General features: G+C 42.1%; 1 protein-coding gene across 3 annotated transcripts in view; it reads right to left on the bottom strand.

Annotated features, from left to right (window-relative positions):
• MYO1C (myosin IC) overlaps window positions 1–12,204 on the bottom strand; it is a 333,223-nt gene that overhangs the window by 256,283 nt on the left and 64,736 nt on the right. The gene's annotated exons all lie outside the window — the stretch shown is intronic.

The raw sequence follows: 12,204 nt of genomic DNA, 5'->3' as shown, positions 1-12,204 counted from the left end.
CACATACATCATATACACAGCATTCAGCCCAAGGCAACCGCAGCCTCAAGTAACACTCCATGCAATGGTTCCCCTTACCTTCCACATGCTGCCTGGCTACCTGTGGTTAAATTGGAGTAGTCACAAAAAGGTTAGTAACAAACTAATTACATTGGATGCATTAAGGTGAAAAAACACAAACCTTTAAAACCCCTTTAAAGCCAAGGTCTGCCCCAATTTTTTTTTTTTAAAGTCAGCAGCTACAAATACTGCAGCAGCTGACTTTTAAAATATGGACACTTACCTATCCAGGGCGCCCGCGATGTCGGCACCCAAAGCCGATCTGTCACTAAGCTCTCGGGTGCTGCCGCCATCATCTTCGGTAAGGAAATCAGGAAGCGAAGCCTCGCGGCTTCAGTTCCCAGTTCCCGGTTCCCTGCTGCGCATGCGCGAGTCATGCTGCACAATCCAGATGGTCCTTGCTGTCTCTGGGACCCGTGTATTTCCCAGCGGACAGTGGGGGGGGGGGGCGTAGACTCTCGCGGGAGTCTATGCCCGGATGTGGGTGCAAATACCTGTATTATACAAGTATCTGCACCCCCCTCCCCCTGAAAGGTGCCAAATGTGACACCAGAGGGGGGGGGGGGGGTTCCAAAAAGCGGAGGTTCAATTTTTGTGTGAACCTCCGCTTTAAGAACTGTTTAACAGCAAAAACTTGCACAAAACAAAAGCCTGCAGAACACTTGTTATCAGTGAGTTATTGAGCTATTCTTTTACTGATCCCCCACAATACTGTCATATCACAAGAATCTTACAATGATCCTGTATAGGTCTTTGTTTTCATTAGGTCTGCTCCGTTCTAACGGCTTAGTAACTGCAGGAAATTTTGAATGACACATGCAAATTTTTCTCTTGTATATGCATAATTTACAATTGTAAAATGGTTGTTACTTTTTTGCATGGTTAAAGTGGTTGTAAACCCCAACATATACCCACTGAAGTGATTAGCCTTAGATGATAAAGATGAAACAAACCCTCCTACATAAGGTGGACCTGCTTTATCTGCAGCCCTCTTCTCCAAAGCCTTCAAAATACAGAATTTACACAGCATTTCTGAGCTCCAGAAGGCAGAAGATGGGGATTTGATGTCACGCACTGCACAGCGCAAGGTGCTGAGTGTAATCTGAGTGGAGGAAAAGGACACACTCCCTTCTACAGTATCATAGGGAAACATGCACAGCTGAGGCTGGCAATCACCTTCTGTGTGTATGCTGTCTAGGGTTGGCATAGACTATCAGAAGTGACTTGTGCACATGTAAAAAAAATGGAGAAGACAGAAATAAGACTAAGTGCTTTGGATTGAGGAAAGTACACACTATACAGGGATTTGCTTTGTTTATTTTTCATTTCAGAGGTTCACGACAACGTGAAGACAATGAAAGGTCATATATGGTTAACTACGATTAGCAACGTCTAAGATTTCCTTTGCTGTATAAGGTTGCCCCCATTTTTTGTGCTCCCTTAAAATGGACGTTTTAATTGTCGGTTACTATCTGTCAAGTTAAATCGTTCAGGAGAGGTTGTAAAAACGTCCCGTGTACATTTAGAGCCGTGTACATTTAGAGCCCTTTCACACTGGGGCGTTTTTCAGGCGCTTTAGCGTTAAAAAAAGCGCCTGTAAAGCGCCTGAAAGAAGCCTCATCTGCAATCCCAATGTGAAATCCCGAGCCCTTTCACTCTGCCAGCGCCCGATAAATGGTGGTAAAGCGCCGCTTAAGACCCTTTTCACACTGGGGCGTTTTTCGGGCGCTGGCAGTTTGAAAGGGCTCCGGCCATCGGCGCATCCAGCCCGGTGGCAAAAACAAGCACTGCAAAGAAGCTGCTTGCAGGACTTTTTTTGACGCCCTGCCAGCGCAGCACCCCAGTGTGAAAGCACTTGGGCTTTCACATTGGGATTGCAGATGAGGCTTCTTTCAGGCGCTTTTTTTGCGCTAAAGCGCCTAAAAAACGCCCCAGTGTGAAAGGGGTCTCGGTGTGAAAGCACTCGGGCTTTCACATTGGGATTGCAGATGAGGCTTCTTTCAGGCGCTTTATAGGTGCTTTTTTTTAACGCTAAAGCGCCTGAAAAACGCCCCAGTGTGAAAAGGGGTCTAAGCCCAACAGTGACATTCTAGAAAAAACAAAAAATCATTCTGGTATTCACTTCCTAACCTGCACCCATAAGGCCTCATGTACACTGCTGCTGGTAAACGGACGTTCAGAGGCAGCTGGATGCTTTTTTCAACTGACCCTGACCTCATCCAATGTTATCTTACGTGTATACCTGTACACAGGTTTGTTTAATGTCGTTTTTAGGCAGTTGCGTTTATAGGCTTTTCTTTGAAAGCAAAAAAAAAAATTGGTTCAGACACCGAAGTTTCCAATGTTTCAGACGCTAAACATAGTAACTCGCGTTTCGTTTACAGGCGTTATTTATTTTTGGCTATTTTGAAAAAAAAAAAAAAAAAACTCTTCAAACGCTTCTAAAAACGCAAACACGGCATGTAAACGCAGAAAAACTGACGTTTTAAAAGTGGGTTACTATCTGTCAAGTTAAATCATTCAGGAGAGGTTGTAAAAACATTCCGTGTACATTAAGCCTAAGGCCTCATGTACACTGCTGCTGGTAAAATGGACGTTTAGGAGCAGTTGGGCGTTTTTTTTTTTTTTTGTTTTTTTTTTTTTTAACAGCCCCCGAACGCTCCTGTTATCTTCTGTCCATGAAAAGGTTTTTGTACCCGGCCCCCCCCCCCCCCCCAAAAAAATTGGCAAAGACACCAATAAATTGGTTAATAAGTATTTGTTTTACAAAAAAAGACAGAAAAGCCAAGCTAAAAAATCACCACCACATGATTATTACTACAACATACACTGACATATAACACAGTTACACATAAAATGATATCTTGCAAATAGAATGTGACGGTACATATACAGAGTAGTTTCACTCCAGTGTCCGATAGTACTTTCTGGTGTCCAACATCCGGGATAAGTCCTAGCGGTACCTGGGCTAAAAATACTCCAGATGTGCAGGTTGAACTAAAACCTCCACACACGCTATCCACTTATGCCATTTTTTACTCTAGCTGCAATACTTTTTTTGTTTTGATTATGGTGCCATTCACCTTGTCTAGGTAGGTTGTCTTCTCCTCCCCCTCCCCTCTCCTTTCTCTTTACCTCTACCTTTCCCTTGCCTATTCTGAATTTAGTTGCACTATGCTCATTATGCCCGTTTAAACTGTTGTCTTGCATAACAAACTAGATTGTATTTTTCTGTTTATCAGAATATAAATCCTCCTATATAATTACCCCTGATGAAAGGATTTTGAACCTGAAACGCGTTGGGTACCACTAGGACTTATCCCAGATGTTGGAAACCGGAAAGTACCATTGGACACTGGAGTGAACTACTCTGTATCTGTACCGTCACATTCTATTTGTAAGATATCATTCTATGTGTAACTGTGTTATATGTCAGTGTATGTTGTAGTAATCATCATGTGATGATTTTTTTAGCTTAGCTTTTCTGTCTTTTTTGTATAACAAATACATTTAACCAATTTAGTGTCTTTGCCAATTTAAAGTGGAGGGCCACCCTGAAAAAAAAAAAAAAAAAAAAAAAAAAAAAATGTAAACTTACCTAAACCCTTGTTGCTAGGTAGTCTTCCTAATCTGCCTCTTCCTTTTCCACGGTGTGTTCTCCTTGGTGAGCGGCCCGTCTTCTGGGAACTGTATGTGCTCCCTTTTTTTTTTTGGGGGGGGGGGGGGGCGTTTACAAAAAGCTTTTCTACGCATACAGGGATGTGGAAAATTCACTGCAATATCTGAAATGGTGAAAGCCTCTACTTATCTTATCTGTCCATGTACACAGGATCGTTTACAGTGGTTTCTAGGCAGTCGAGTTTAGAGGCATTTTTTTGGAACCCCCAAAAAATGCGTTCAGAAGCTGAGTTTACAGGCATTTCAAGCGCGTCTGAACACAGTAACTCGCGTTTAGCCGCATTTCGTTTACAGGCGTTTTTAATTTTTGCCTATGAAAAAAATATATATTTTTAAACGCTTCTAAAACGCGGCACGTAAACACAGCAAAACGGGCGGTTTAAACGTCGGTTACTATCTGTCAAGGTAAATCGTTCAGGAGAGATTGTAAAACGTCTCGTGTACATGAAGCCTTACCACAGTCCTCAAAAGAAATTCACACAATGGAAAGGAATTAGATTCTCTGCTTTCACTTCCTGGATCTTGTTTCAAGTAAGTCTATAGATGCTAATTATGTACTTCTAATCCTCAGGCGATACAGCAAACCCGTGTTCACAAGTCAAATTAACTTACAGATCCCTTTCACATTGGGGCCACCCGTGCGTCGCGGTAAAGCGTCGCTCGTTTTAGTGGCGCATTGCCGCTATTTAAGTGCCACTTTTTGCCCAGTAGCGGGGTACTTTTAACCCCAAAAAAAGGTGTTAAAACCCCCGTGTTGTGGCGCTTCCAAATCGCTTTTCAGGTGTGTCGGAATTCATTGCAGTGGGCAGGGGAGTTTTGGGAGTGCTGTATACAGCACTTCCAAACCTCCCCAAAGATGCTGCTTGCAGGCCTTTTTCTAAACGTCCCGCAAGCGCACCGCCCCAGTGTGAAAGCACCCATTGCAGAGAACGTGAAGCAGTTTTCAGGCTATTTCTTGCTCTAAAACTCCTGCAAACTGCCTCAGTGTGAAAGGGGTCTTTGATCTCTAACTACTTGTAAATGGATACATTTCAATAGCACTGTAGATGGCTGATATTTATATTGTAGCTTTTGCAATGTTGTGGTTTTGACAAAGCACTTCTATAGTGTGAAACGCATCAACCTACCTGCATTTCCCTTGCCTGTACCCATCCAGTCTTTTTATTATATTTATGCTTCAATAAAGACTTTCTATCTTACTTCCTGTGTAGGTGTGCTGCCGATCCAAAGTTTCTCTGTCCCATGATTTCTGCTGCAGTGGCAGAGCGTGCACCCCACCTCACAGAAGCAACCTTGGAGTGCTACCAACTGTATCACCTGTGAGCAGCAGTCTTTTTCCCCATCTTCGTTCAGACTTAACATGCAACGCTGGTTCAGTGAGTAATTGGTTTGTATACATCACCTCTCTACAGATTACTTTTTTATGAGCATTTCATAGAATGTGGTTACCTTTATGGCAGGGTAAAGATATAGCAGGACTTTGAGCACAGCATATAAGAATCCGTTGCGATCAGCGGCCAGCCAAAGCCTACACACTATTGTGGACGATGGGACGCGTTCAAGTTTTTGTTTAGTAAAATGGATAGCCTTATGGTCAAAGAGATGAAATCTTTTTTGGGACAAGAACGCTATAAATGAGTACCTGACCCTTGAGCGAGTGCCTCGTGGATGCAGAATAAAGAAATTCCCTACTTTTGAACTTGCAGATGAGGACCTTAAAAAAATCATGGACTGATACGCTTACAGCTTGTTCTTTGGAACTCATGAGGATTATTGTCAAAAATAGCGAAATAGAGAGATTACAACAGGAAATTTCAGATATCAAAAGGGAAATCCTACCGTTTAAAGAGACTGTCCTCTTTAAAGATTTGGATTTGAGTCTGGGGGACAAGTTGGATCATATAGAGAAGGGCATTATTGAAAACAAGGAGAAATTGAGAGATAATTTTGGCTATGAGACTAATTCTGTCTACGTTTGGAAGAAACCGAACTTTCAACATAGGTTTAGGAAACGTTCCACTGTGAGTAGTGCGGGCAAGCACGTCAGCTTTTCAGACACAGAGACTGAGATTTGTGATTATGCTGCAAGTGGGTTTGCCTCCGACTCATCTGTGGAGGGGGCGGTTGGAGGTACTGTTAAAACACATTTAAAGTCCCAAATGGGCCTTCAAGAAAAAAAAAAAAAAAAAAAAAAACACACAACAGGGAAAACTACACCCCCCAAAAAAACAAGGAGAGGAGGTAGGAGAAGGAAAAGAAGAGTCCCCTACCAACTCAGGGGTCACCAGCGGAAGACGGCTCCAATGTCCTAAATCTGTCTACTAGACCTTTATCCTCATCAGAAATTTCTTTACTCTCCAAAGATTTGAATTTTTGTCCGATTAGACAGATGTTTGATACGATCTTTGATGTGAATAAGTTTGCACGCAATCTCACCCTCCGGAAACATTACCACCAAGATGCCCAAGATTCCACCACTGATCATTCTGGCTCTATATTACAATCATCTATGAATTTGAGAGAATTATGTGCAGTTCAAGATTTAGAGGAGCTGCAGGATATGTCATCTGGTGGTGATGAAGGTGAAAACACCCTTCCCGTGGAGGCCCCTATAAAAACACACTGATTTTTATCCTGTTAATTCTAGAGAAAAAGCCTTGGACACTTTTCAGAGGACTGTTGAGACAGAATTACCTCGATTGGCTCTATGCTCTGGAAGCAGGGGCAATGTTTTCCATGGCAATTTGTCCTCTGAAGAGCAACTTGCGCTTGAGTCACTTAGTAAAGAACCATCTATAGTGATTAAAAATTCAGACAAGGGGGGTCTGGTGGTGGTTCAGGATGCCGCTAAATACGCCCCTAGCCTTGCCAATTTATTTATGGCCAAGTGGGAGGAGGATGTCGTCTATACCAATAGGGATTCTTCCCTGACTATGTGGGCGCGCTATATAGACGACATCCTCCTCCTATGGAGGGGTAGTGCAGAATCCCTCGATTCATTTTTTTAAACATTTGAATGATAATGACAGAGGTATTTCTCTATCCTATACAACCAGTAGAGACAAGATCAATTTCCTTGATCTAGAAATAGGAATACGCAATGGTCAATTCCAATTTCAGACGCACTTCAAAGCCACGGATCGCAACAGCTTCATACCACCAGACAGCTGTCATCATCGATCCTGGCTTGATTCTGTGCCACGCAGCCAATTCCTCAGGCTGCGTAGAAATTGTTCAGACATTGACACCTTTAAAGTACAATCTGAACTTTTAAGAACCAAGTCTTTAGATAAGGACTATGACCCTGGTATTGTTGAACGTGAGTTCCAGCACGCCCTTACGATCGACAGAGTCATTATTAAGGGAAAGACCTAAGAAAGAACAAGATGACAGCTTCAAATGGTCCATGCTCACCTCTTTTTCTGTTCAACATAAACAGATCAGAGCCATCTTCTCCAAACATTGGGGTATCCTGAAAAATGATCGAGTTCTAAATTCAGTCTTGCCAGATCGAGCTAAGGTTATCTTTAGAGGTGCTCCTACCTTACAGAGCAAAATTGCCCCAAATGTTATTAATCCCCCTATACGCCAGCCTTTCTTTCATGAGATGGAAGGCTTCTACTCGTGCAGAAAGTGCGGTGTGTCAGCACAATTCTGGGATAGGACGTAAGACTGTGTCTTTTACATCTTCGGTCACCCACAAACAGTACTCCATCAAGCAGTTCTCTACTTGCACCACCAGCTATATTGTATACTTGATCACATGCCATTGTGGTAAACAGTATGTGGGTCGCACCATTCGCTCGTTTGCAGTCAGAGTGGCAGAGCACATTGCCCTCATTAAGAATGGTGACACTAAACACACCGTCCCCAGACATTATAAGCTCAATCACAATCGGGTAATAGATGGAACGCAATTTGTAGTAATCGACAAATACGTTCCCCCTTGGAGGGGGAACGTCAGGACCAGAGGGGTGTCACGCTTGGAGACCTTTTGGATCCATGAGCTCCGTACGTACTTCCCCCTTGGTATTAACGTTGAGCTGGACGTCAATGCCCTTATCAATATGGCTTGATGCCCAGCTCTACCATCACATTTTCTCTCATTCCATTTTCATTCACATGCTCTCTCTTATCTTTATTAAATAAATTTATGGGAATTTAATAATTTCCTATTTTGTATTTTCACCATTTTGGCATAATGCACCTATATGTTCCATTTGTTTTTTAATTTACTTTCGTGTTTATATGTATGAAATGTATCTTCACATTGTGAGGGGAGTCCACTACACATTTGTACATTAATTACTTCAATATATTGTCTTCCCCTATTGGCATTTGTTTTGCACAGTCATTGGATATCTGTATATGGTGATACATATCATCATATATTTATACATATCCAACATTTATGTTGTCTCCCCACTGGTAGAGACAATACTAACATCTCTCCATGCAACATACATGTACTTTTTTATGTAGGCATATACACAAAAACCCCTTTTTTCCTTTTTTTGTCTCTTTTTGTGATTAGCACAATATGTCCACGCTGACTCCACAATCTGTGTTTGTTTGGGGCCACCGCATCAATACATGTGACCATGTCTTGTAAGGCGATAGGTCATTCCCCGTTCATGGAGTGCGCACTCCAAGGCGGAGTCTCTCCAAAATAGAGGGCGGACCGCTGTCTGCACGATATGCCTAGACGAGGAAACATTAACACTCCAGTGTTCAACCCCTTTTATGCCCCATATACACTTTCAGAAATTCTGTCAGAAAAAACTTGGATGGTTTTTCCGACGGAATTCTGCTCAAGCTTGCCTTGCATACACACGGTCACACAAAAGTTCTCTGAACTTTCAACCGTCAAGAACGCAGTGACGTACAACACTACAATGAGCTGAGAAAATTAAGTTCAATGCTTCCGAGCATACGTCGAATTGTTTCCGAGCATGCGTGATTTTTTGCGCGTCCAAATCACATACAGACGAACGCATTTTCGGATAAGAACTTTTTCCGACCGAAAAATAGGAGAACCTGCTCTCAATCTTTTGCTGGCTGGAGTTCTGCTAGCAAAAGTCCGATGGAGCATACACACGGCTGGAATTTCTGACCAAAAGCTCATATCCGAATTTCTGATCGTGTGTATGGGGCATTAGTCTTGAATTTCGGAAAATCCGAAATATCTTGACACGTCACATTCACAGCCTCTTTGAGGATGACATTTTGGTAAGATTGTCAGGTTTTAAAGCAGTATCTCGTCTGGCCCCCTTTCTTAGTAACTCACTGTGACCTAGAGAGTTCATATCAGGTTCTATTAACAGGACCTGGCTGGATTTTAAGGGGGTCTTTAAAATGTGGCTCAAATAATTGTCCATGCTGTCCTCGTGTTGCAAAAGGAGACTAACAACAATAGAATTTTTAATATTAAGAGCAACATCAATTGCAACACAAGGTATGCGATTGTATTTGATCACATGTAAGGTTTGCAGGGTTCAATATGTAGGTCGCACCCACGAGAATACTGAGAGATCATTTAAACTACCACATTTGGAATAGTGACAGGAAACAAGCCACCAATATAGCCCAACACTTCAATGATTTCCATGGTGGGGAGTGGGGACACCAGTCTGCTGAAAATACAAGCCATAGAGAAAATAAATACACCCAGTAGGGGAGGAGATAAATTCAGAATCCTGTGTAAGCGGGAAGTATTCTGGATATTCTCTCTCAATACCAGAATTCCCCAGGTTTTAAATTTTGAGTCGCATTTAACTAACCCACTATTATGATTGATATATGCTGCTGTATTTTTGAAATTTTGGGAATTTTTTACTGATTAACATGCAGGGGTTATTTAGTTATGAGGAAAAAAAAATAGATTTGTTTAAAAAAAAGGGACCCCTTTTTTGGTTATTTTTTCACTGCATGTCATTTTTTCAGTCAATCTGGCATCTCATCTCCGGCTCATAGTATTTGAGTAGTGTGTAACCTTTTTGATCAGGGACAGATAATTTTCCTTTCCCTTTGCTCTTTAAGGTTGCTATATAGAAGAGAATCTTTTTCTGTGTTTTCATTTTTACAAACTTTTTCTTGAACAGGAGATTTTTTTAGTCTGTATTTGCAACAGATTTTAAGGATATGCACTTGTGCTGTCATGTGATTTTGTCATGTGATTTGTGTGTTATAAAAGATTGTAGCTTTTGCAATGTTGTGGTTTTGACAAAGCACTTCTATAGTGTGAAACGCGTCAATCTACCTGCATTACCCCTGCCTGTACCCATCCAGTGTTTTTATTACATTTATGGCTCAATAAAGACTTTGACTTTACTTCCTGTGTGGGTGTGCTGTCGATCCGAAGTTTCTCTGTTCCGTGATCCTTTGTTTGTTGAGATATTGCTATACTTTTAGGCTTTAAAAGAGAACTATGGGATTTTAAATTTATTATCCCAAATTCATACTTACCTAGGTGGATGCAGCATCGGTATAATGCTGCATCTGTCCCCTGTCGCCTCTTTACTGAGAACCGAGCCACCGAACACTGCCGATGGCTCGATTCTCTCACTTTCCTGAGCACAGAGCCGCTGCCCGTCAGTCAGCAGCTCTCCTCCTCCACGCTAATTGGAGCGCTGAGCTGTGGAGGGGAGGTTGTCTCAGTGGCTCGCTGATAGGCTGAGACGCCTATCAGTCCAGGCACCTAGCGGATCCAGACTTCCAGAGTCGAGATGACGCGGCGCCTGGACTGATCTTGGCAACGTCAAGACCGCTCTCTGTTGGAAACGGGTCACAGGAGTGCAAAACTAATTGAACTCCTTTGGCTCATAGGAGAGCAGGCAAATCCTGAAGCAGTTGGTGCCAACATGAAGACATCAGAGTGCGTGGCTTAACTACAAGCTGGCATGTATGAGAAGGATGTTGCTGTTCGGCCTCATGCACACTGGACGTTTTTACAGCTGCTCTTTTTGGCTTCAGACATTTTTTTTCTACAGTCAAACTCCCCGTCATTTTACCATATGCGTCCACATAGGTTGTTATCAACTGTTTTTGGCTGGGGCGTTTGACTATTTAAAAGAAAAAAATATATATATATAGTGGGTTCTGTGGAGGTTTTCAGCTGTAAAAACACTCCGTCAAAACGCTGATAAACGCTCAAAAACGCAGCTCACCAACATTTAACGTTTCTGATCCATTGAAAAAAAAAAAGCTAGAACTAACTATGATAACTTCATAGAAAATCCCAGCAAGCTTGATGTAAGACATGTGAGAGGGACACGTTACCACTACAAAAATAAAAAATATAATAATTTGTGCTTGGCCTATATTGATAATGGATCACGGACTAAAGAAGCAAAAATATAATGATGTAGCCTTACATGTTATATGTGCAATACAAGATGCAAGGCATATGTAAATGCTCTGGATGGAAGATTGTAGTTAAGAATCTCCCCCCTCCACGAATTATACTTGCCTAGGTGGATGCAGCATCAGTCCAAAGCAGCATCTGTTCCCTGTGCTGAATGAACTGCACCCCTGTTAACCACAGGAGAGGTACAGCTAAACAGCTTTTGCTGTATTTCTCCTTTAAATCCACTACAATTGAGATTTCCCTCTGACGTCAGCCGGCCAGCAGAGGGAGATAACGTGAAAGCACAGAGGCGCTGTGCAAGAAGGAATTTAGGATTAAAAATTTGACAGTACTTTATATATCTTCATACAATATAGGGGATGCCAGGTCATTTGTAAATCTTACTTCACAGCCACAGGGAATAGCCGCAGAAGGGGAGGGGAGGGGAGGGGTGGGGAGGAGATCGGCTCACACACAGAAATGACAGGCAGGGAGGGAGAGAGACTGAGCACACAGTGGGATGACAGAGGCACGTAAACTGACCACAGTATTATGGATCAGCAGCCATGATTACAGCGGTCAGTATGCTTAGTGGGATACAGGAACAGGCAGGATCTACCAGGTATTTTACAACATACAATGGGACAAAATGACACTTGCAGAAGTGCTGTGGTATTATGCTTTAAAAAGAAACAGAAGTTTTTTGGGTTTTTTTTAGGGTTACAACTGCTATAACTGAGCTTCTTTGTATTTTAAGGCAGGCAGCGTACAGAAAACTCCAGAGTACAGGGTCCTGAAAGCATACTTCCTAAAGACTGTGCTGAGCAACTACATTCTATTAAGATGAAATATGATTGGTGGCAGTTAGAACCTTCTAAGTATTGAGCCCAGGAGCCAGCAGTGGGTACTATAGTAATGCCTTTTTAATTCTGAAGATATGAAGAAAATGTACCTTGCAACTATGAGTAAAATTAACTTCAAAACTCATAATACCAATAACTGTATAAATCCCTGAAGCGGATGTAATTGGGATTTACACAACAGAACAGTAATATTATGTTAGTCAATGCAAACAAATGAACAAGTTTAAAAAACAAAAAGATATATGTCGCTTGTTGAAA

Source organism: Aquarana catesbeiana, linkage group LG02 (genome assembly GCF_042186555.1).
Source record: "Aquarana catesbeiana isolate 2022-GZ linkage group LG02, ASM4218655v1, whole genome shotgun sequence".
Classification (NCBI taxonomy): domain Eukaryota; kingdom Metazoa; phylum Chordata; class Amphibia; order Anura; family Ranidae; genus Aquarana; species Aquarana catesbeiana.
The sequence above is the reverse complement of the archived record's forward strand: the minus strand, read 5'-3'. Positions and strand labels throughout refer to the sequence as shown.